This window comes from Protopterus annectens, chromosome 14.part0 (genome assembly GCF_019279795.1).
Source record: "Protopterus annectens isolate FY-2018-M chromosome 14.part0, PAN1.0, whole genome shotgun sequence".
NCBI lineage: Eukaryota > Metazoa > Chordata > Ceratodontiformes > Protopteridae > Protopterus > Protopterus annectens.
This window is the reverse complement of record NC_056748.1, coordinates 371,154,757-371,181,449: the sequence shown is the minus strand read 5'-3', so window position 1 is coordinate 371,181,449 and position 26,693 is coordinate 371,154,757. Positions and strand designations below refer to the sequence as shown.

At 39.3% G+C, this 26,693-nt stretch overlaps 1 protein-coding gene across 2 annotated transcripts in view; it reads left to right on the top strand.

Annotated features, from left to right (window-relative positions):
* NDST2 (N-deacetylase and N-sulfotransferase 2) overlaps positions 1-26,693 on the top strand; it is a 1,311,836-nt gene that overhangs the window by 173 nt on the left and 1,284,970 nt on the right. The window contains exon 1 of one of the 2 annotated variants that reach the window (XM_044056100.1): positions 1-855. This exon is cut by the window's left edge and continues 173 nt beyond it. The gene's annotated coding sequence lies outside the window, so the exon portion shown is untranslated. Of the gene's footprint in view, positions 856-3,313; positions 3,452-26,693 lie in introns of those variants that run through there. The other variant, XM_044056101.1, reaches the window with a different exon arrangement.

The window sequence follows — 26,693 nt, the reverse complement described above, 5'->3', positions numbered from 1 at the left end:
AGTGAAGACTGCCATGGTGGGGAGAACAAACATAACTTATTAGAACCATTTACAGACACTACCAGGTTTCAATTCTGCAGATTTTCTTTGAACCGTGTGATTTAAATGAAAAAAATGCATGCTTTGCAATTCTACACAGAGACAAAGAGAGAGAGAGAAAGAGAGAGTGAGAACTAACCCTGTTCAGTGCCTTCTTTTGGCTGCTGCTCCTTGCAGATTTAAGCGCCAGATACAGTTTCACAGCAGGGAGCGTAAAAAAGGATTGATGGCTCCTTTGAATAAGCCCGGGCAAAGCTGTCACTGTAGTCTAGGACTGACTCAGAGAAGCAGGGGAGCTTTCTGGGTCGACAGAGCTCTGGTTTAAAGCTTCTTTTCATTGAGGCAGAAGTGGGGGTGGGGGTAGAAAAAAGGGAACGAAAGTAGCATTTGCCTTAGGGCTGAAAGTCACCTTGGATAGTAATTTACAGGAGGGGAGGGGAGGCAAGAGAAAGAAACAGATTTCTGGTTGAAGCATCGTTTGTCTTCGGAGAAAGGAAAGCTTTGTGAAAAGAAAAGAGTGTTCAGCAACTGGGACCTTAGTCTCTTTCAGACAGCAGGAATACACCGGAGTCTGTGAAAAGTGGTAGACTTGGAAGTCCTATGTAGAACAAGCTCTTTTCCATAAATCTTTTCCTGCCTGTGGAATTTTAATAGTTGACTGGCTCAGTAGAGTAATACTTGGATATAACTTGTGAAGGTCATTTTTCCCCCATCTTTGGGATGTGCTGGTTTTGTCCTGCTGTTCCAAGGGTGAGAAGAGCTGAAGATACAGATGAGTAATGATCGGAAGGGCCTCTGACACCGTGCTTTCATGAGGTATGCATTTGGTAAAGTACATTTTTCTAGGCTGTTTGCTCATCAGACTGCATGTTGAAGCTTTACTTGTGGGGTGGTGGAGGGGAGCGGGAAGTTTGGGGCACAATTACAAATTGGTAGTAGTGCTTAGTTTTATAGGTTTAATTTAGCTGAATTTCTTCAGGTTGCAGAGTTCAGAAGTTTACTGTACAGAATTTTGTTTACACAGATAAGTAAGCATAAACTGCGGTGATTTTGGTGATTAAACTGGTCAGCTAGCAGCCCCATTGGAGTAAATGGGGAACTTGTCACTCACTATTAGACTGGAGTATATGCAAGACTTTTTTTTTCTTAGGTGCATGTTCTTTCCATTCACAAGCACTATGAAAGCATATGATGTAGGGAAATGTGAAAAAAAATATGGCAAAGTAAATGTTATTAAGAAATCATGTCTATGTCATAAAAGCACCCTTATCCCTGAGCAACACACTTTTTTCATTTCTATTAAGATTATCTATACCATGGTATTCACAATGTCTAGAAAATATCCTTACAGTATTACTGAAATAGTGTTTGTGAGGTCAGAGTTCAGTCATACAGTTTGCAGTCTATACCACTGTGTACGTATTAACAAACTCTTGGGTTTACACTTTGCCTGGAACTGCTTCTTGCTTGCCAGCCACATGTTGAACTACGGTTTCCCTTCCTCTGTGCATGTGTGTTGTCCTCGATTCTTCTGTCCTGTACCATTAAGTATAGGTGGGAGGTTGGCATAATGGTTAAGGTATTTACCTTACAGACACAAAGTGCAAGGTTTGATTCCCATATGAGATAAATGGCTTGGCTTAAAATGATCTACAGGGCAGTTAGCCTACTACTAATCTATGAACCTATAAAACTTTACTGACTTGTTAGTATAATTATGTTTATGTTTGTCTGAAATACAGAGTGCAATAAAATGAACTTTGCTCTCCTAGCCTTTTCTGTCCCATATGTTTTGAGCAGTCAGTGGCTGGCCATTTATTTATGTACTTTACTATGTACTTACCAGGTGGACTAGTTCGAAGATTCCTTTCAGTCACCTTTAACTTGGTGAGGGTTGCTCTGACACAGAGTAATGATGTCTGCAGTGCCCTGACAACCCCTCTACTGTCCTTTTTGCGTGTAGGCAGGCACATCTTGAGGCCAAAGTCAGTGGTCAGATTTTGCACCAGTCTGGTAGTTAGATGTTTGCTTCCTTTGTATTGGGGCATTAGAATTAACTTGATGTGCTTTCACTGAATCCTCTTTTGCTTGGCTAGTGTAAATATCAGGGTCACTGCATTTTCCCCACTATCTAACCCCTAATAGTTAATGGATACAAAATGTAGCTTTGGTTCTTGAAACGTCTGCAACCTCTGCCCTACTTTATGGGTTTAGATGCATTCTAGAGATAATTTCCTACAATACAGTGACAACAAAATGGAAATTAAGCCTGGACTTTTTTTGTGTGTACTTAGTTATAAGATTACCAAATAAGCAGTTGTTATTGTGTGTGATCAAATGCTCTGTTTTGGAAATGTTTTGAATATCATATTTTAACAACAAAATACTGTGCAAACACTCGTGCCCCTATTTGCTCATTAATGGTTCCCTTGATGGAAAAGACTGAGTTTGCTGTTTCTGGCTGCCAACAGTTTATTCTGTGAGTTATACAGGGGCCTTATTTAAGGGTAGGTACGGCATGATGTACAGCACCTTTGAATGTTTCCGACATCTAGTTTTTAGCATTTTTGTCTATTTGGGTTTTCCATATTTTCTGTAGTAATGGCTTAACTTTTTTCAAATAATGTTAGCATATTTTTGCTCGACTTTTTTAAACTGCTGCTGTTTGATGCAAAAGTGTCTTTCAAATGGATTTTTTACTCACTGTTGTTCACTGCAACAGGTTAGCTACTCAGATTTAAACTCACTGACTGGCTGCATTTGTGAAAAAAATCAAGTTATATTCCTCCTTTTATCATATTTATTAACAATTTGTAGTTTGCTGTAATAGTGTACTTATGTAAATGATGTTGTACTAAATGCTAAGATGCCTTTATCATATATTGCTGCAGGGGAATTTGACCACTGGTTTCAGGAGTCTTGAGTACCGTCCGTTTAACAAAAAACAGTGGGGTCCTGTATGACCTTAGAGTTGTCTGTCCTGTACCGGTACCGTCCAGTTTACTTTCACTATGAGACTTTTACTATTGCTAATAATGAATACTTTATTTGAGTGAGATTGCCTGATAGACCACGGTGTTGCAGCGGTTAGCATTTTGTCTCTCACAACAACAGGGTTTCCGGTTCGATTCTCAGCTGGAGCGCCTTAACTACGGAATCTGCATGTCCTCCCCGCGGTCGCGTGACGTTTCAAGACATGCCGGTAGATGCGTGCGTGAATGGGTGTGCCTTCTTTGAAGCTTGGGCGTCGGGCTGGCCCCAATCATTAGCGGACCGGAGTTCCGCTGTGGCGACCCCTAACCGGGAAAAGCCGAAAGACATTAGTTTTTATTTCACTGAGATTGCCTGCTATACTTCTCTTTTTTTCCAGTTTAAAGCCATCTAACCCATTTGTAAAACCACACGTTCTGTGGTAAGTTTACATAGCTGTTCATCTTTATGGCATGTATATAAAAGTAAAAATGCATGTAATACACATGCCAAGTCTTGTTGATACAACAATTGATTTATTGTATTGTTTTACTGAACCTTTCGTACCCGGGCATATTGTTTTACTGCAGCTATTCTCCTTGTGTTTGCACGTAAAGTAGTTACAGTATGTGTGTTGTAGTAACTATCCATGTAATAACGTGTTCTACAACACTTGATTTCATGTATAACACAAATAAAGAGTAAAATAGTTTTATTATTGTACTGGCATGGGTCCATGATAGTTCTTTGTCACCATTTAATGTTTTATTGATTCAGGCGTGTTAACACTGAAAACACATGCTTGATCCGAGTGATTCAGTTTACCCCTATAATAAATGGTGTCTGTGTGGGTGTCACAAGTAAAGGCAGAGTAAAATGTAGCATGAGAAACTAACACCCTTAAATCATGGACTCTTGTTTATGTGTAGTGGTTTTGCACTTAGCTGTTTGCAAATTTGCCTTGGCAGAAAAGAATAAATTGGCTTATAATGTCCTGCCATATGTCGCAGGACAATATGGAAATCAAAGCTTAGGTCTTCAGTCTATATCAAGTTCATTTACTGCTTGTCTGGTTCATAAAAGACCATTTAAACAACACCTTTATCTTTCAGTGCCCTCATATCAGCTTTTGTTTTATATTGTTATAGATGAGTTTGTATTAATCCAGGACCCTATGCATAAACAACTTCCCATGTAATTTTACAGAAGTTCAGATAGTCGAGTATGTGGCACATTTTTATGTCAAGCAGCAGATGCTACGTTTCAAGAAAGGTATTTGACAAGCTGCATAAGTAAATTAAGTCTCAAGACAAAGATTCTTTTGTCATGTAGATGTCCCTCATAAAGCTCTTTGAGGTAGTTCATGAATGATGCGTGAATGTGGTTTCTCAAACTCTTGTGTTATTGGGGGTTGGGGATGAACAACCCACTGAATGGAATGTAGCTCAAAGCAGTAGATTTTGAAAGTGTTCAGCATTTGTTGTGAGCTCCGATGAGCTGTTAACATTCTGCTGAGCCAGAATATAGGAATGAAGTAGTGCAGAAAGGGCAGTCAGTGACAGTCTGGTGCAACAAGTCTCCACCTTGGGGTCATGACTTTATGTGGGATCACAAAACAGTTTTCTAAATGCAAATTCATCTGCAGTTTTGTTACTTTACAATGTTGGTGAGGCAAAATTAAAACAAGGGAGAATTTTTATGAAGCAAGGATGTTCATGGAGAAAATGTTTTCATTTTTTCACTGCATTTTATTTTCAATGGCTATTTGTAGCATTGCAAGTAGCAACAAAGGAGTACGAGAACTCATGATGTGAGCAAATTTGAAAAATATCACTGTAACGTACTTATTTAAGATGTCCCTATTTCTGAGAGATAACTGGGGTATTTATATGAAACTAATATAAACACAAGGGTCTTTTCTGATGAAGTCATCTAATTAAAAGTTGCAATTTCAGAAACTAATATGCTGCTGATTTTTAAGAGCTAATTTTCTAACCCATGCAGAAAACAGAAGTGTGTTTAAAAATGCATAAATGTGCACATTCTCTTATACTTTTAATTGGGCACCCATCATGATGGTTGTTGTCCAAAATAAGTAGAAGACATTCAATCTGTTGAACTGTTATGTGGTGAGATTGCAGTTACTGTAACAACTGTGAGTGTAGTCCCACGTCTTCAGGTCCGTTGAGGTATCCTTCAGATGATTGGTTCCTATAAACAAAGGAACAGCATCTAGGTCCAAGGGTGTCATTGCTCAGCTGTACTCAACCTTCATCAGGCAAACCATTGAGTACAACACCACCTTCGTTGTTTACCTGACCAGGTAAATGGTGGAATTGGATCATCCACAGATCTTCCTCACAAAAGGAATACAGGACTGCCTCAAAGCCTTGTCCCAATATTCAGTCTTCTACAGACTGCTGATAAGCGATCTATGCTTATTTGTTTATTATTTTATTTATTTGCAGTTTGTTTGCCGATAGTTCAATTGGGCCACAGGGAACCTATTTTCAATGGAGTCCTGGGGAGAAAAGCTCCAGAAAAATACAAATACATAATATACATTGCACATTTACATTACAGATTATGTCATAGGAATACAAAGTAAATATAATATAAGAAAAGGTTAACAATGATAGAATACATCAGTATAATTTGTAAGGCAGCAATAAAAAAACACTTTTGTTAAGTAGTTGGTCAGATAGTTCAACAGAGCTGTGGAATTATAGGAGGCAGTGATGGTGTATTTAGTTCTAGGAGAGTAGGAAGTGGTATTAGAAGGATTAGGTAGGATGGGAATAGGCTTGGCCTACAAAGCATCCTCTGATGAACCTGTTTCACATCCACAAAACAAATAGAACCAACATTACAAATCTATGAACATAAACCCTGTATGCCACATAATTGGGACGTGTTGGAGGAACAAGTATGTATTTAAGAGATTACCCCTTCCCTGGAGAAGGCTTCTCATCCAAGGAAAGCAGAGTTTTTCCTTAACCCAATTCAAGTGTAACTTGTACCAGTGAACGGGGAATCAGAAATCTGTCCCTGGTCTGGCACCTATGCCTCTTATTATATAGAGGCAGCCTTGTAAATTCTTGACCAGCCATGACCAAGCTTACATATACCTCTTAAATAGCCCTAGGGCTTCATTTCTTGTTAGATACACTTGGGAAACATGGCTATGCTTAAAAAGGCCCCATGGGGCTGCTATCAGCTTTGTTTTGCAGTATTAACCCCCCCCCCCGGGCATTCTGTGCAGGAATGGGCATGGCAAGGCCGCAAGAGTGACTGTCATGCCCAGTTGCTGTGATATAGTATGTAAATGAGGCATGATTGACATGCCATGCAGATTTGCCCGTGACATCTTGCATACATTGCTTGTTGATTGACATATGGTGAAATCACCCCCTGTGCATGTGAGTTGTGAGTGTTCCTGAGACTGTGAGGCTCCAGATTTAATAAATAAAACTGGCCAAAAGAGTCGTTAAAGTACCAGACTGCTAAGCGACAATACCAGTGAACTAAAAGGACATTCAAAAAAAAATCAGAAGATAAAACAATAGTTAAAAAATATATTACAAGTTGTTTTAAGAAGTTAAAGAAAGCATATATTAGGAGAGCTGTAAAAGATTCTATGATGAAACAAAGTAAAAATGCCACCGAATGGTGGAGCAAAAACCATAAGGAAATCTAGGCAATTGGAGAATATGCCAGTGTATAAGTATGTAGAGATTTTCATTTTTTAGAGGACAGGACTGCCCAAATAGAGAGACAGTTGTAAGTAAAAAGGGATAGGTGGTAACCTTGCTTCATATTTCATAGATTCTTTCATGCCCCCTATTCATCTGGCTACATCCGAAAACAAGTAAATACTATTAATTGACCTGTTACACTTGTATAACCTGCAGCGATGGTCGGATAGGATATGAAGCAAAAAAAAAAAAACTACAGTATTGCAAATGGGTAACAAAAATGTACACTGCAGTTGAAGTACTCTCCCCACTGCAACACCACCCACAGAGACACTGACACTGCTGAGCTCTCCAGAAAGGTCCTAACCATCTGCAACTTCCAACTCTCGTTTAGTATTGGTAGATTGTGGATCTGGTTATAGAACATTAGGGCTCACCATTGCTGTGTCCACTCTGGACACGCTGTATATATATAGATTTATCCAAGAAAAGAGTTGTGTGTTGGGAAAGCATACACGAGGTGGAATTTGGGTTATGCTTAGGAAGTACAGGCTTACTTTGTTTGCTCTGGTAAGTCCCTGATGGGTGTCCCACAAACTCACAAAACAAACCTAGAGGCAGGGGAGAGGAGTGATTCCTAGGATTTTAAAAATAGTGTACATCCATTTTATTTTGTTTGCTGGACTTTTAAGATGCCTCAGCGGCTGGAGTTTCTAGGACTATTCTAAACCCTATTCTAAACCGACACAACACACTTCACCCAAACAGTCTTCTGTTTCAGTTGTAATGGATTATGACGTACTTCACTCATATGAGCACTGAAAATCATCTGCACTACAAACAGCAATTCCCACAGCACTCTAAGAAATTCAGAATTATTGATTCAATAATCAGTTGTGCTATTCTGCAATCTGCAAATATTAAAATTAGCACTATAAGGTTTCCGCATGCTGACAATCCCAGAGATGTATTCATACAGACGAAAAAAAACATCAACATGTTTATTCATCAATTTAGAAAAACGTCACCTGGTGCTGGGTGTTGGACAGGATTTGGCCGGGCCTTACTACTGTGCATTCAGGGGGGTTAATAGTGTAAAACAAAGCCCTGTTAGCCTTGTAATTACCTATGAACCTAAGTAAGTGTAACAGTAATTGGTTTGAGTTATTTTCTTTAATACTGTTATCTGCTGGTTTATTAAAATCTTTATTTAGTACATTTAAGTACTCTCTACTCATTACAGAGTTGTTGTCTATAACTTCACAATGTGTTGTCATGGTCAACACAATTACAGTAGAGTCGATTGTCCGAACTAATTGGGACCTAGGGTAGTTCGGATAATCAAACATACATTGTACCAGATAAAAAAACTTTTTTCTGCACGCAGATTTGTTTTGTGAGTTTGTGGGACACACAACAGGGACTTACCAGAGCCAACAAAGTAAGCCTGTACTTCCTAAGCATAACCCAAATTCCACCTTGTGTATGCTCTCCCAACACACGACACTTTTCAACCATTCAACGATTCCAGTGGACAATAAAGAATATTTTTCACATACAAGTGGGCTACAAGCTCAAAAAACACGCACGAGTAAATACATGTAACATTTACATATTCAGACTTTATGATTTTTTCCTACCTGAAAGCTTTGGAAGGCAGTGTTCGGATAATTGATGTTTGGATAATCTACTCTCTACTATAAGCACTTTTGGTTAACAGGGAAAGAAAGTACATATTTCAAGGTGTTTTTTCTTTGTGGATTTATTTCAAACCTTGGAAAGAAGCTAATCGTTTACCTCTTGGATTGTGGACTTTGCAGTTTTTAATGGTTCTGTATGCATGTGTACATGAGGAAAGAAAGGAAGAGAGGACGTCATGACTAAAACATGCAGACTTGATGAGGAACTGCTACAAACAGAAACACAGACACAGTGGGTTTTACTGAAACTAGCATGATTTCTTTTTGAGCAGTACTTCTAAATATGTTTTACAGAAATAATACATAATTTGTTGACATGCTGGGGGTTAGCACATGTAAATTTAGCAGATAACTGCACAGATTACAGCATAGAGGGGACTATCATCCTGGCCACTACACTTTCAGTGCACAAAAACAGGGCCATTGATGCCCTACAGGGGAAATACTTTTGAGAATTAATGCCAGAAAACCTTTGAGTATGAGGCATCTTATACCCAGTAATCTGGAAGTGAAGCAGGCCCTTGTTATCTGTAAAATTGTATTAATTTGCAAGAACATGTAATTAAAAAAATAAATAAATAAAACAAACAAAAAAAACAGTTAAAAGATGTGCATATTGGCAAAACAGCAGTCCTTGAAATTATTCTGTTTTTGTGTTATACCATAGGGCTTGTTTTTCACCCAATGTGCTCAAAAAATCCAGAGTTTTCATACTTCATTAAAATTCATGGCATAAATTATTGTCCAGTACACCAATGCATTCTGCCCACCACACATTACTGTGAAGGACATTGCATGCATCATCAATTTGATAATATAATGTCAGGGCCAGGCACTTGGATGATCGATGATTGCATCAAGTTGCATTTTTGGGACAGCAGCTATAAACCCATACTGCTTGGCCTGGTTGAGTAACTGTAATCCTCAATGATTTACCAAAAAATCAAACGTATATTAAGAGGGGCAAGTCGGCCAAGAACTATCTGAGATGAAACTGGGGGCATTCTGCAGAAATCAGGACAGTTCAGAAGTATGCAGGCAAACATTATTTATTTGCTTGCTTGCTTACTTATTGCTAGCTGCCTCATAGATGCCCAGTTAAAACAAGACCACAGAGAAAAGAAGAAAAACAGAAAACAAAATAGCAAAATAATTGTGTATTAATAGATTGCTTCCTGTGTCTGTTGAATGCCACATTACAGAAGGAAGGGTATAATGATAAAAAGTCAGGAAGAGCAACGGCTGGAGACTCAGAATTTAGAAGCGTTGAAAATAAAAGAAAAACAATGTTTTGAAAGTAAAGAACAACTGATCTACACTTTCGGAATGCCCTTGGAACTGTAAAGTACAGGGAAAATGTTGCATATTTTATTTTAAAAAGATGTTTTTATTGCCATTGTTGTTATAGCTTCTCCTTACTGTTTATTAATGCCAAAAAATTATGCATGCCTGAGTATGTTGGGAATCTGTATGTTTTATAACATTTCAAGCTTTTGTAAGTACGGAAAGGACTTACACTTTTTTTTCAGCCAATAATGAGTTACTTATTCCAATAGCATAATTTTGTGGCAGGTTAAGTTGTGACAGACATCAGAGGACTGGCTGAAGTTGACTGCTGTGTCACTGACCATTTTTTCAATGCTGTCAGTTCTGTTTTTTGGGTTTTTATTTTCAAATGAGCTTTACAATTTTTTGATATATAAACGCAGGGAAAAGGTTTAGCTTGGAAAGTGCATCTCTGTGCTCCTTTCTGTAACAACACCAAGTAAATAAAATTATGTTACACTAATCTGAATTTACAATTACAACAGACATGCATAGCAGTTGTCTTTCATGTTGTATAAACATACCTATCAACATCTTAGCACAGGAAATCTGGACAAAGCCAAAAGTAATGGGAGACAAAAGCCCAAAAATAGGGACAGATTTTAAATATTGCTCTTATAAACTTAAAAAGTTGCTAGAATAAAATGTTTTGTGTTGACATGCATTTGCTGAAGGATGTTAGGTATGAAATGCAAGTGACTGTAATTATTTAGTGACTTCAGTCCTCAGTGATTTGCAAATTTTGAGGGACAGACCAAAATATGAAGCAAAAAATCTGGAGTTTCTGTGGAAATCTGGACATTTGAGAGGTGTGTGTGTGTAAACCATTAAAGAATTTTATGTATTCAGGGTGTGGGTGAGTTGGTTTGCTCTTACTGGGATTCATTTTATACTTGATAGTTCCTGCATATTTTTTTTCCATTTTTAAGTACTGTTTAATTTGTGTATTAAAATATCTTTATTATGGATACAAAAATGCAGACTTTATTGGCTTTGTTTTACAACACTACCCCACCAGATGCGCAGTAGAAAGGATCGCCAAACACCCTGCAGACGATGTTTTTCTTTCTGCACGTGTGAATAAACATAAGTAGATCTGCTTCCTCCACACGAATATTTACTTGGGTTTGCTGGTTGAAAAATAAATAGTAATTTGTATTCTGTATGTTCAGTTTAGTAATATGTAAGTATTACTTCTTCTTTTAGCAGTGTGGAATAGTATAATATATCTCTGTGTAATAAGTATTGATTTTAGGAAGACGTGCATCCAGCACATAATGAACTGACACCAAAAGAACAGAAAAAGTGTAGATAAGCCACTGTAGAAGTTGTACATCTGGACTGCAGGTTTAAGCTTCTGTAGAAGTTGTACATCTGGACTGCAGGTCTTAGGATACATCAGTAGTGTGACATGCGCTGGTACAGCAAAGTGCACATTACCTCTAAATTCAATGACCTCCACAGCAAATAAGTAACTAAATAAATAAATACTAATGCCAACACATAACGGGCTGACACGTCTGAAGGACAGAAAAAGTATAGATAAGCGACTGTAGAAGTTGTACATTTATAGGGTTGCCACCTTTTCAAATGGCCAAAGTGGGACATTTTCAAGACACACATCAGATTTTACAGGCCGACACATACCCACGGTCAGTACAAAGGATAGAACTTAACTTTTTTGCATAAATAAAAGCTTATTCTTGTAGCATTTTAGTTGCTTATTCAATGTTTTGTAACATTTAGGTATTTTAGATACAGAATAACTGTTCTATGCAACTATTACATAAAATATGGGACATAATTATGTCCTACAATCTCAGGACATTTGCCATTTTTAAGAATTTCTGTCAGGACACAACTGCCCAAAGAGGGACTGTCCCTCCCAAAGTGGGACAGGTGGTAACCCTATACATTTAGACCGTGGTTTTTAGGGTATTTCAGTAGCACAACATGCCCTGGTACTGCAGACTACCTTACAGCAAAGCCAATGCCCTTAAAATGAGGTGACCTGCTCAACAAATACGTAACTAAGAAAATACGTGCAAAGTAATGCGCCAATGGAAACTAGCAAAATTAGCAGTAGAAAGCTTTGCACATTCAGAGAACTATGTTGGCGCAAATTTAAAAATGAGCTGTGTAGTTCAGAAAGTCTGGTAATTCATTTAAATACAGTATTAGCAGTCATGAAATCAACTTCTTCTTCTTCTTTCGGCTTTATCCCGGTTAGGGGTCGCCACAGCGGATCACCTGTCCGCACATTGAATGGCAGTGGAGTTTTACGGTGTCGAGTTGCCAGCCCGGCGCCCAACCTTCCACAGAAGGCACACTCACACGCACACCTAAGGCCAATTTAGAGTGTCCAATCCACCTGCAGCATGTCTTTGGGATGTGGGAGGAAACCGGAGCACCCGGAGGAAACCCACGCGACCACAGGGAGGACATGCAGACTCCGCACAGAAGGCACCCCAGCCGAGGATCGAACCGGAGAACCTCTTGCTGTGAGGCGGCAATGCTAACCACTGCACCACCGTGGCCGCCCAGCAGTCATGAAATCAACAATTTGATAAAATTACATTCTGAGAAAAAGGTACTAAGGCTACCTGTGGACATTTATCATATTGCCAGGAATTTGTTTATGAGTGAACTTTATTATTTACTGGTCTGTAGCCACTGTGTGGAGGCTCTGAAAATTTTTTCCTGTTACTAAGCAGGGCAGCGGACTATTTTATGTCCGGAGAGTTTTTAGAAACAATGACAAATGTTGAAAAACACCTGGAGAATGCACATTTTTATTAGGCACAAGGAATAAATGTGCATGTATGGGCTTACTGTTTAACTAGTTCTTTTTTGGGGTTTCCTATTACTAACAAGGGAACTGGAACCTCTATATGGCCAGAGATTTTTTAGATAAATGGACAAATATTGATTAACTTAACTCTCGAGAATGAACATTTACATTTGCCTCAAAAACAAATTAATTCCTATTTGGGGGGGTGTGTATGGCTTGCTTTTGTCTTTCACATAATTTAACTACTTTTATTTTTTTTGAAATACTATGCTTTTATGTATGTTCATGAACTACATAGGTTTACTCCAAGATCACATTAGTTTGACGAGAAGGGCACAGTACAACAGGGCAATGAATATTCACAATGACCCTGCCAAATCTGCATGGCTTGTCAGTCATGTGTCATTAGCATGCCACGTCACAGACACCAGGCTTGTCAATCAGTCTTGTCAAACCCATTTCTGCACAGAATGGCCAGTGGGGTAGTGTTGTAAAACAAAGCAACATTATTACCTTGCTTTTCTCAAAGTTCAGAAGTCACTTGCTCACCTTTCACCCTGAGCCTGTATTCCACACCATCCTCTTGGAATCATATAGCAGTAATACCACTGTAGTGTAATGTGTCTGTGTGTTAGGGGCAGAGTAGGAACTGCATTCCTGAGGGGTTCTCCTTTTCCCTGTCAGAGTTATTTAAAAAAAAGTAAATTATGAAACTCGTGCTGACAGTTCTAAAGCATGTTTAAAAGGGGTTCTGTCCCCTCACACCATCACCTCACTGCTACTTGTGTACCAGGAGCACTGTACCACAGAGTACAGGGAATACCACAAGGTACTGTGACCTCAGACTTCAGTATGTAACTCTTCCCCTTCACACTTTTAGTTCAAAAAGTACCCATTTGGGATTGTGTGACATTAAAGAAGCGGGATAGGATTTCTGCAGTGCTTCTTTATATGTTTGTTAAGTGAGTTGATGTATTACTAAGCAGAGTCCATTTACTGCAGAGGCACAGAAAGAGAAGCTCACAAAAAGCAGCTGTAATGATATATAAAGGACTAGTCCATTAAGTTATTGTTTACACATACTGTAGCTATAAATAAGAGGATGTACACAAACTCACAGAAGCAGGCCTGTAGATAGACATACTCAACGTACTCAAATAAGTACATGTTTTCTGAACATCTCTCAGAGAAAGTAAGGCTGAAAGAGTACAGAATGTTTATAACTGTTTGTACTACGGTTTACTGTACAGAACTATGTAAAACTTGCTCATTCGATAGGAATGCACATTTGAAGTAGCCTTTTAATGGTTATAAGTGGCAACAGATAAGAATATGTCTCTTTTCAAAAAAGTGCAAAGGGGCAACATTTTGATGATTAAGTATATTTTTAAAATGACGGGTAGGTGGTGGGAGCAACAGTATGAGGTTTGAGTACAAAGTATACATTTCTGGTTACAGTCTTGCACAGAAGGGAATAAAACCTAACCTACATGCATGTGACTTTAATAATGTGAGACTACTTGACTGAGAATTTCAAAACAAAAATTGTAGTTTTGCAGAATTACCCTGGTTCCCTACAAAGTACACAGTTAAGCTGATGAAGTGAATTTGCTTGACTTTGATATAAAATTCAATAGCATTTTCAGATGTTTTAATGCATGAATAGAAGTTTGACCCAGGAAGTAGACAGGAGTATATTTGGAGCTCTCTTGTCCATTTTGTCGTAAAGCAAGTAGCATTTGACAGGAAGTTCCCTATAACTGTTGTGTAACTTTAGGAGAGAAGATGCCCAAATTAGGAATTTAAAGATGAAAAAAAATAAGGTGGAAATTGTTTTCGTTTTTACAAGATCTCTATTTGATGACAATAAGTGCTAAACAGTGGTAACTAGGTGAATGTAGATTTCTCGCCAGTCTCTAGAGAGTTTGTCTGTGAAATGTTTTGCTAAGGTTACACATAACCCAGTATCAGTATAGAAGGCATGACTGAGCCAGAGTACTTCTGACCTTCCAAACTCTCTTACTGCAGCACTCATATGCTAGATACTGTACCCACCACCTCCATTATAACCACATAACTCTGGTCTCCACTTGCTGGAGGAGTCTGCTCATGCTAAGTCTGACTCGCACAGAAAACAGCATCTCCATCACTGCAGGCTATATGGCGTGAAACATTGCCCTACGAAGAACTTCATTCCTATTGAAAGTTTACTAAATTTAGTTTGCCACATCAGATAGAGTTGGACTACATCTGTAAATACATTTTACTTTTAAGGATATTTAATTCCTCAAAGATAGCTGTGTTACACAGGAGATGAGAGATCAGCCAGCCATCCTGTTACATAGCTCACTAACACCTCCCACACTATTAATTAATAAAAGTTTGATTGTGTCTTGCACTAAACATTCTTCTACGTATCCACTAATATTAAGTTATATTGTGCCTCGTTGTGTTACTTATAACAGCAACTATATACAGACTTTAAGACTTTTGTTTGAAAGTAGTACCATATGTATATTTTCAGTTTGCTTTTCTTTGCTTGTTTAAGAATGCATGTAATAATTTCATCCTTCTCCTAATTAGAACAGTATTTTCCTTTTTCTAACGTATTCATTCTTTATTTCTACCCTAAATGATCATTGCCAGGTTTTACTTACTTCATATTATTTATTATTTTTTTGTAAGTATTATCATTTATTTCCTAAAAAGGTAGCAATGGCCTACTTACTTCTCAATCTCTTAGCACAAGAAGTCTGGACAAAGTCATATATAATGGGTGGACAAAATAGGGACAATTTTTAAATATTGCTCTTAGAAAGTTGATGGAATATTTTTGCATTAGAATGAATTTTCTGAAGGGAATGAAGTCTGAAACTCAAATGTCTGCCATTATTTCCTGACTTTAATCCTCAGTGATTTAATAGAAAAACAAAAATTTTATGAGGAACAGACCAAAATTATGAGGCATATGGACAGTTGAGAGTTATGCTGGCCTACCAGAAAGTGGGTCAGATGTGTGGCATTCCATCCTTCGGACACAGGAAACCTTCTTTATAAAGTCCGTGTCATTACCATGCATTTTATGCTTTTGGGGACCTTGGAACTTGAGTTGCTAACTCCTTCTCCTTTGATCATCCTGCGTCAACAGTATTCAGGAAATCCTTCTACTCAGGAATATCATTAAGACCTAGAGAGGTCATTGTTCCTTTATGTTCAGCACCAGACATATCAAACAACTAGAAATACTCCAAAGATTCCTAACTAAGAAAATCATAGACTACAAACCTTAAGCTATCAAAAAGGACTGGAAATGCTGACCCTTTAGTCAATATCTTATAGACTTCTGAGGAGAAAGCTGTGCCATGCATTCCATGCCGTCCGAGACCTACTGGTCCTGGGTGTCTTGCATCTCCACAAAGCAAACATCTTAACTAATACCAGACCCAGGGACCAGAGTCTTTATTTGTATTTCTTTTGTGGGTTAGAGCTCTTATCTCCATGGACCTTTTTCAGACTCAGCCTATGAGTGATGTCTGGTAAATGAATTCCTCAAAGTCACACACTCAGGAATTGGAGGCTGAGGGACTCGAACCTTGGATCACTTGACCACAGGAAGCAGCTCATTAACAGCTCCTTAATCCTGTAACCCAACTGCCAGACTATCTCTGGTATGCCTTGCTCAGCCAAGGCAGGATCAGCAATTTTGAGTGTTACAGTGATGGATGAAGTCCATTAGTCTGGAAGGTTGGCTGGATTATATTGTTTTACAAACTGTGTTTGTTGAGTGCGGACTGAACTAAGATACTGAGTTTTTCTGATAATTCTTTTCTTAGGCTGGTTGTGGTTATTTTGTTTTGGATCTCTTGATGATATTACTAAAGGTAGGGTGCAGCTGCTTGTTTGTACTATGCCTTATGCACATAGCACTCTGGATAGTTCAAAGGAGATGTGCTTAGTTTTAGAATACTGATGATTATTACTTTTTAACCGAGTTCCCTGCTGTGATGTTTGATCAAGCGATTCTTATTCGTTTGAAAAAAGTTAGAACACTATTGGCTCGAAATTATGGATTGTTCGGATGTCTAATGAATTGGCAAGTGCTTATACAGTAGAGAGTCGATTATCTGAAACGTCAGTTATCAGAACCAGCCTTCCAAAGTTTTCGGGTAGAAAAATCATAAAGTCTAAATATGTAAACATTAACGTATTTGCTTGAACATGTTTTTTGAGCTTGTAGCCAGCTCATGTGTGAAAAATCTTTATTGCCCACTGTAATCACTGAATGGTTGAAAAGTGTATTCCTGCGTGCAGAAAAAAACAAGATTTTAGAAGTTTTTTATCCAGTTCAATTGTATGTTTGGTTATCCAAACAGTTTGATTATCTGAACTACTCTAGGTCCCAATCAGTTCGGACAATTGACTCTCTACTGTAATGGAATGGAGTTATGTTATGGTTTTGTTTGAAAATGCTCCAGTTTTGGTTAGGTGGGGGTTGTACCACAGAGTACTAGAATTAAATATCCAGAGAGGATTAAACCAAGGTTTTTAAAACTGTGTTACTATGTTGTCAGAATGTGCTTTTCAATTAATGACAAGTTTATGATGCACTGGATAGAGGTATGCAGAGCTATTTAAGGGAATGTTCTTGATTGTTATTTTTGCCTACCTTTTGCAATGTGAAAACGAGGGGTATGCTTGGCTTTCAAGTCACTGTACCATATAATGGTCAGTCATATATTTAGTGCTATAAAGTGGTAGGAGTTTAATTGTTAATAAGTCATTGGTAGACCAGTAGTTAAGAATTTATCAAGGAGTGTTAAAGGTAATGAGGTTTGTTTAAATATACTAGGCTAAGGAAATCCAAATTCTATGTTTACCAAGTTTACTAAGGGATTTTAATATATAACAGATGGACCAGATTCTCCAAAGTTTAAAACAGATCTCTCATGTGGTTGCATTTAGGTAATTTCAACACCACTGAAATGAGCATTTTCTTTGTTTGGGGGTGATTGGGGAGATGAAAGCTGTTCCTGTACTGGGTTTTCAGAGGACAACAGGCCACACTTTGCATGGTCTATTAGCTGAGGTAAGAGAGTTTATGATTAATTGAATGTACTAAGTCATACACGGAAGATGCAGTTGGTTAAGACAGTATGTTGATAAATTATTGCACATGTGAAAATAATGTGACTCGTGAATAAGTATGAGTGATAAATAGTATATGTACCATTTTGTCAAAATGATAATACTTTAATAGGTCATGTTAATAAGGTATAAAGTTATGTAAACTAGTGTGGTACTTTTCATTGTGTTGCTTATGTTTGATTTGTGTTTTAGTATTGACTGGATCCTGAGCAGATTATTGTACAAGACTATTTCTTTATTAAAATTGTATTATTGTTATACTGATCATGTTATAAGGTGTAAACAGAGCTGTTGGACATGCTCCACTTAAAGAAATCCCATTCCCTCCGAGCTACACGCCCTAGGGACCTAAACCTTGTCACCACAATAAACAGAACATGCCGGAGGGATAGATTCCTGTCCCAGAGACTTCCCATACTCTGGAGTAAACTACCTATCTGTATCAAACAAAGCTTCTCATTAGCACTCTTCAAGAAAAATCTTGATGATTGGATGGGAAATAGGAAATTCACCCCCGGGGATCACCTCTGTGGCTCTGCTCGATAGTGGCACAGGAAAATAATTTTCTTGGGTGGTAAAAGCCAGGGTACCTTTTTGGCTGGGATTGTATAGGCCCCAGGGCCGATAGCTTAGTACCTACCTATGAACCTATAAAGATGTGCAGGTTAGAGTCCAGTTTTATCAGTTTCTTTCAATTGTTTTGCCTGCCAAGAAGTTTGTACAGTTGTTTAATAAGGATGATTTAGAAAAAAGTTATGGATCCTTGCTTTTAACATGCCTCAATGAATAGAACTTTGTCTCCAAGAAATTTGCATTCCAGTGTTTTCTGCTTTTCTTGTTTATTTCATAGTCAGAGCTATGCATGGATCCAGCATTATGATACTCCATAACTTTTGTTTTTAGAAATAAGTAACACTTCAGTAGAATCATAGAAGCTTGCTAATGACACAGGAGCAGAATCTTGAAGTCCTTCCCACCAGTACTAACCTCAGATAAACATGATCCTATCTTAGTCTGTCTAACCATATAACAAAATACATGAGTTTTAAGGACGTACTTGGGATGTTGCTGTTGACAATAGTCATATAAAATTATTGTGCTAAAGGAGTGTGGAGAGGGAGAAGTTTCTGGATGATAAGGTGTAGCTCCATCACTGTATTCTGCTCATACATAGTAGCTATATCAGTTTTAGCGTTTAAAAAAAACTTTCATGTAAAATCAGTACTTCAAAATGGCATTTAGACCATTTATTTCAGTACTGTTAGGTTTTTCTTACACTGCATGTCCTCCATCTTGAGATATTTTAGTGAGGTGGACATTGTGAAGTATTCCAAGTTAGCATCAGCCTGTGGCTTGTCTTGAAAATGGACTTAGGTCACAGAAACTAATTCCTCTTATATGGTTGGCATTGTATTGCAAGGTGTTACAAAACAAGTCAGTAGCAGAATTAGTTTTAAACAAGTATTTCTCATTGCTAAATGTTGGTAGATTTGTACTGCTTATAGGCAGCAGCAGGCCATACCCTTTCACCCCCCCCCCCGCTGGCTTCTCAAGTGGCAGAGCCATTAATTGAACCCCCAGTTGTCTGGGTTGCAGTCTTGTCTCCATCCTTCTGCACCATACAGCCAGGTGCAACTTTACCATTTGTTAAAAGTTTTGGACAAAATTTTTGACTTCTCTTAATATAGGTTAACTGTGTAAGCCCACAAGGCAATGGAGTATTGTCTGGTAAAGTGACTTAAACAGAATGTGTACATCAAGGCAATGATGTGTCATTTTTCACATTTTATCTTTGCATGTAACTTTACAGTTGCTCCACCTTTTTTTTATTTATATCTTTTTTTTTTCTGTATGGAATATTTTTTCTAGATGAAAATGTGCTACAACAGAGTTGAGTCCATAGTGCAGACATTTTTCCCTAACTACATCCTTGTCTACTTACTTGATTAGTAGGCCCAGATACTAGAGGAGCATGCCATTGGGGAGTGAATGGCTGTGTGATGACCCACCTCTGGACCAGTAATCAAGGACCCTCAATCCTCAGCACTGGCTTCAGTGGGGGATGTTCACTGGGAGGATAACATGTACACACACAGTATCTCCAGATGCAGTTCTCTGCATCAAGCACAATTTCCCTTAAGAGCACATTGGGAACGCAGTCAGTCCTTGGCTTGTTTTTCCCTCTTTCTCCATATCCCCAGTAAGATTCCCCACTTGTGCAGCTATAGAGTTGAGACCACAGCTGAGTGTTGAAGCCAAGACCGACAGCATCTCTCTGTCCAACCAGTGCTTCCTGTCCCTGCCTAAGTAGCTGACATGCACATGCTTTGAGTTACACAAACAGACACAGACCTAGGAAAGGCTAGCACAGGTTTTCTAGATATGCCCCCCTACCCAGACTGTAAGGTAGTTATGACTGCCACCAGACACCCCTGCCAACTACTTTAAGGCTCTTCCAAAGCTACCCAATATACTGATTGAAGTTAATTATAATACAAATGCTCGTTTGACCAAGAGCAATGCTATTAGGAGTGTGGCCCCCACAGTGTCATCAAATAAATATGCAAGTACTCTCAAAAACTTAAATACTCTACAAAGATCAGCCACAATGAAAGGTTTAAATATATTTAATAAATAATGAAAGACCAAGAAAATAATAAGTATATATTCACAATGACATCAGAGTCCAAAACACAGGAAATATTTAAAATAACATTGAAGGACAGGCTCAGACAAATAAAGAAAAACAATATGTAAACTAAGCTTCACTATATTCTTGACTGACTCTAAGAGAATTACTATTCCCTAATTACTTAATAGAGCAAGGCAGATGATATGGTGAATGGACCTTCTTGTTGTCAGGCCCAAGACAGAATACAGAATGCTCACTCTCACTAAGACTTCTCAAAATAATATCTAAAATATTACTTCTGGGATAGCTTGCAGAATGACATCTGACTTCTAGTTCCTATGCAAACCCCCATTGCTGGAAGCTGGCAGGATTTAGCACCTCCTTGTAAAAAAACACACACACAAGAGCTTTTGCTCAGATCTGTGGCAGGTGCTAGAAGTCATAAAACAATTCCATGCCTTCCTGCTTCCAGAGTAGTAATTAGTTTACCCCAAAGACAATATAGAAAGCTTCCTAGTACATACTTTGTGTCTCTGGCTGCATTGAAACCTGTGAGACAGCATCATGATGGCCTAGCCCGTAAAGTGATTTAAGTTCAGATATATTTCAAAGTTTGCTGGATTGAGGTTAACCTTCCAGTTTCTTCTGTTAAAACGTATGCATTTAAACAGTTACAATAGTGCATGTACATTTCTGTTCTCTCCAGTAGGGCACACTGTGAATACATTTCAAATGCAAGCTCTTTACAAATACCTTTTTGACACAAACATCTGTGCAAGTTAGTTTAATATGCATAGTTCTAATACATTTGTAACATAAGCATCTTGTATAAATCAGTTTGATATTCACAAATAACATAATTATGTACAAAATTCTAGCTAGCAGTGCTAGCAGTACCTCCTATTGTCACACCTGTCCCCCCTTCGAAGACGTAAGATAGTTTTTCAAGTGTGCTTTGAAAAACATTGCTTGAGAGAAATAAGCCTATTTGGGAATATGTTACCCTATTCCCTGTATTGAGATTCCATCTGCCTTTGCATTGCTGACCCCATTACAGTGTTGCACTGTCATACATGCCTGCAACCCTAGGCTCCACCTTAGCAACATGGGATTTTGCTGGCTGGCTTGCTGTAGCCATAGCCCTGCCTTCTACTGCAAATATGTAGCATCAGGGCCTCCCTATCATGGTAAAGTTTCATGGTTTTAACATGGTATACTATGTGCACCTGCCTCCTGCCTGGCAATTCTACAATGTAGTTAACAGCATTGATCATCTTTACCACTTTGAAAGGTCCATCCCAAGTTACCTGCAGTGTATTGTGTCTGGCAGGACTGAGAACCATAACCTGTTGCCCCACAGCATACTCTCTGGCTTGAGCATTCCTGTCATACCAGACCTTTTTCTGCTGTTGTGTTCCCTGAGCCTTATCCTGAGGTTTAGGATATATGCCACAACAGATTCCTTGTGGGATTCACACTCACCTTCCCACTCATCGCAAATCAAATCTAGAGGCCCCCTCACCTGATGCCCATACAGCAACTCAAAGGGTGAAAAAAATGTGGATTCCTGGGGTACCTCTCTGTATGCAGACAGCAGATGGGGCAAATATTTGTCCCACTCTTTCTTAAACTGGTCTGCAAATGCCCATAGTATGGTCTTTAGTGTAGACTTTAACCTCTCCACAAGACCATTATTCTGGGATGGTAAGGAGTGGCCTTTAGGTGCTTCCACAGACATGCTAGTGGGTCTGACATGAAATTGGCATCTCCATCAGTCAGTATTTCCCTTGGGGAAACCTACACTGCTGAAAATCTCTAGCAAAGCATTTTACCATCTTCTCTGCCTCAGTGGAAGACAGAGCCACAACCTCAAGGTATCTGGTAGCATAATCTACTACCACTAGGATATAATTCTTCCCTGTGGAACTTGGGGTACTCAGCGACCCCACAGTATCCATAGCTACCCTTTGAAATGGCTCCTCAATCACAAGCAAAGGCACCAAAGGAGCTTTGACCTTGTCTCCTGCCTTGCTTACTTTTTGGCATTGCTCACATATCCTGCAGTACCCTGTTACATCCCCTGTAATCCCCGGCCATTAAAATTTCTGCATAAGACATCTCTTGGTATGCTTTATGCCCATGAGACCTGCAAAAGGAATATCATGGGCTATGGCTAGAAGTGCCAGACAGTAGGCTCTGGGCACTACCAACTGCTGTATTCTCTCACCCTCTAGCCCTCCCTCAGGAGTCCAGTCTCTATACAGTAACCCTTTGTTCCAGTACATGGAATCCCCTTTTTCTTGTGAATCAGGTGCCTCCCTACCTACTTCCCTCAGGCCTTGTAATGTAAGGTCTTAGAGATGAGCCTATCTCAACTCTCTCTTTGTAACCCTTCCCAGCTCCCCTTCCACAGAAAGTCTTGTATCCTCTGACAGTGGTGCCTCACTGTCAGCCTGGGTACTACTACTTACCTCTGCCCTTGCAGTCACTCTGTCCAAGGGAATGTCAGCACCCACCAGCAGTTGTGGCTCACCGTCAGTCTCACTGCTACGGTACAGGGTAGCTCCCACCGTGAAGTAACCACCTCACCAGTCCTGGTTTCAAGTGTGTAGTCTGTCTGGGTCCCCCCAGGCTACCAGACTCGCGTGCTTCTCTCCAAGTCTGACTGCATGTAACTGCATGCACACAAGGTACCACATTTCAAAGTCATTCCCTATCCAGGACATCTGCAGGGATATCCGCAAACACACCTACTTGCTTGCTTCATTTTCCACCCTCCCAGTAAAGGTGATCCCTAGCTAAAGTTATTTGCAATTGGGTCCCTCCTAAAGCTCTGACTGGAGCAGACTGCCCAAGCAAGTAGTCCTCCTCTTTAACCATTGCAGGCTTCACAATATTTAGGTCAGAGGCTGTGTCTCTCATAGCAGTGGCCTGTTTCCCATCTACTAAGACAGGATATAACCTATTGTGGTAGTTTGGTCCCCTTATTGTCTCCACACAACTTACTACTGGCATTCTGTTATTCTCACATGCTGCCTCCCCTACAATTTGTTCCCCACCTTTCCTCTGTGGACATCTATATGATACATGGCCCCACTGGTTACATTTAAAACATTTAACTCCTGAGCCTGGCTGTGTACCTAAACTAGTGGCTTCCCCTATTACTGGTGAACTCTGTTGGGATGGTTTAGGCTGCCCACCATGGGTTCCCTTAGAATCCATGTCCAGCACTGGGTATCCCTTTCCAATGTAGTAATGCCCTACTTGCTAAGTAGAGTTCCCCTTTTTTCCCCAGCTCATCTGTGGTGTTGCATTTTTATATGCCAACCAGATTCTCATGTCCTTAGGCAAAGTGCTGAGGGCTTGTTCTCTCACCTAAAGGTCTGCCAGCCCTTCAAAAGTCGTGACCTGACACCCACTCACCCATCTATGAAAGTCAGTGCTTAACTCAGCGATATAATTACACACACTTTCATCTGCCTTGCATCTATGCTCACAAAACTTTTTCTGTAAGCTTCAGGCGTTAACTTAAAATGCTAATAAACATTTCTTTACTTTGTTATAGTTTAGACAATTTATAAACAGCAGTTACAGCTTTACCATGGAGTAAGGGGGTCAGGAACCATACCCAGAGCCCTTGGTCAACATTATACTGTTTGCATACCCTTTCAAACATATTTATTTTTTATTTATTTATTTATTGACATTTGTTAACTGAGTTAGTCCAACTGGGCCAGGAGCCCGTTTTCCATGGAGACCTGAGGAGAAAAGCTCCAGTTACATACAGGTTACAGCAAATAAAATTCCCCACTCCAAGATAGTACACATAACATATGAATAAAACTATCAAAATTATCACCCTCTGTAAATTGTGGAAGAAATGTACTGACCTTTATTGCTTCTGGGGTTCAGTTATTCACTTCCCCATTACCTCCATGACCCTGGCGAAGAGTCAGTATGTCCCTTTCATGTTGGCTCTCATTTTCTTCAACCTCCATATGCAGCAGTCTCTCTGCTGATTCTGCTTCGACCTCCAAACACTGCAGTCTCTCTGCTGATTCTAATTCCAAATGTTTAGTCTCCAGTTCAAGTCTCTTTAACTCCAGATGAATTTTTAAGTCCTCTGAGGGAAAGTTGAACTGTCCTGTTTCTGAGACCTGTACATCCCCAATGCCAGCTTGGTTGTCTTCCTGGTTGCTGGTCTGTGATGCAGCTGATTAAGGCTGCAATCATTTCCCCTGTAGTCAAGCTGGCATGCCCCAGTCCTTTGGCTTGGCACATCTCAGCCAACTGGCTCCTTGTCAGCTTGCCATAATCCTCTGCTGACATCCTTGATTGCTCTCTCTGACTATCTAAGCTAACAAAAGTAAGTAAATAAAACTATTGTGATATGAAACTATGAATGTTCACCATGTGGCTGCTTGAGAGTACGGACACTTTCTTTAGTGACAACTGCTTACAGGCTACAGAAGTTCAATATCCACACCACTGTTACCAATATGTGATGTGGTGATCCCACCACTGCCAGCCAGTATGTGATGTCCTACCTCTGGGCCAGTAATGAAGGAGCCTCGACCCTCACCACTAGCATCAGTGGGAGACATTTACTGGGAGGATAACAGGTACACACAGAGTATCTCCAGATGCAGCTCTCTGCATCAAGCACATTCTCCCTTAAGAACAGAGTCAGTCTGGGGCTGGTTTCTCTCTCTTTCTCCAGATCCCCAGTAAGACTCCCCACTGGCACAGCTATAGAGGTAAGACGTTGGCTGAGTGTCAAAGCCAAGATCTCCAGCACCCTCTCTGTCCAACCAGTGCTTTGTGTTCTTGCCCAACTAGCTGACACACACACATACACACACTTTGAGGTTTGATTTACACACACACACACACACACACACACACACACACACACACACACACACACACGGGAAAGGCTGGCATAGGTTTATTAGCTATACCCCGTTCTGCCCAGACTGTAAGGTAGTTATGTTGCCACCAGACACTCCTGCCAGCTACCTTAAGGCTCTTCCAAGGGTACCCAATATAGTGAGTGAAATTAATATTAATACAAATGGTAGTTTGACCAAGAGCAAGGCTATTAGGAATGGCCCGCATAGTGTCACCAAATAAATATGCAAGTACTCTTAAAACTTAAAAATCTCTGCAAAGATCAGCCACAATGAAAGGTTTAAATACATTTAATAAAATAATAAAAGAACAAGAAAATACTAAATATATATTCACAGTGACATCAGAGCTCAAAACACAGGAAATATTTAAAATAACATTGAAGGACAGGCTCATACAAATAAAGATAAACAATATCTGAAGTAAGCTTAACTATATTCCTGACGGAATCCACGAGAATTATACTTTTCCCTACTTACTTAATTGAGCAAGGCAGATTATATGGTGAATAATACTTCTTGTTGTCAGTCCCATGACAGAATACAGAATGCTCAGTCTCACTAAGAGACTTCTCAAAATAATATCTAAAATATTACTTCTGGGATAGCTTGCAGAATGACATCTCTTCTGGTCATCTGACTTCTAGTTCCCATGCAACCCCCCCCATTGGTGGAAACTAGCAGGATTTAGCACCTACCTGTAAAAATACACACACAAGAGCTTTTGCTCAGATCTGTAGCAGGTGGTGGAAGTCATAGAACAATTTCATACCTTCCTGCTTCCAGAGTAGTAATTAGTTTACCCCAAAGACAATACAGAAAGCTTACTAGTGCAGACGTATTGTCTCTGGCTGCATTGAAACGTGAGATAGCATCTTTATGGCCTAGCCCATAAAGTGATTTAAGTTTGGATATATTTTAAAGTTTGCTGGACTGACGATAGCTTTGTAGTTTCCTCTGTTAAAACTTATACATTTGAACAGTTACAATAGTGCATGTACATTTCTGTTCTCTCCAGTAGGGCACACTGTGGATATACTTCAAACACAAGCACTTTACAAATACCTTCTCGACACAAACATCTGTACAAGTCAGTTTGATACACACAACATACAGTTGTAATACATTTGTAACACAAGCATCTTGTATAAATCTGTTTGATATTCACAAATGACATAATTATTTACAAAATTCCAGCTAGTTGTGCTGGCAGTTCCTCCTATCATCAGAGGCTGATACCAGCACTCACTCATACTGGGATAAAAGAGATGATGGAGCCCTGTATCAGGAGTATTAACTGAATAAGGCCAAGTGCTGCAACCCTTTAACAAAAGGGAATTTCGGAGGCTCATGTCTACCAAAGAATGTTTATGTAATCTGGCTAGGCGGTGCAGGTATGTAGAAGCATGCACCCATATAAATTCTGACATTGTGTGTTCCCACCAAGACACAGAGAGAGAAGAGTAGGTCCCTGTAAAACTCCTG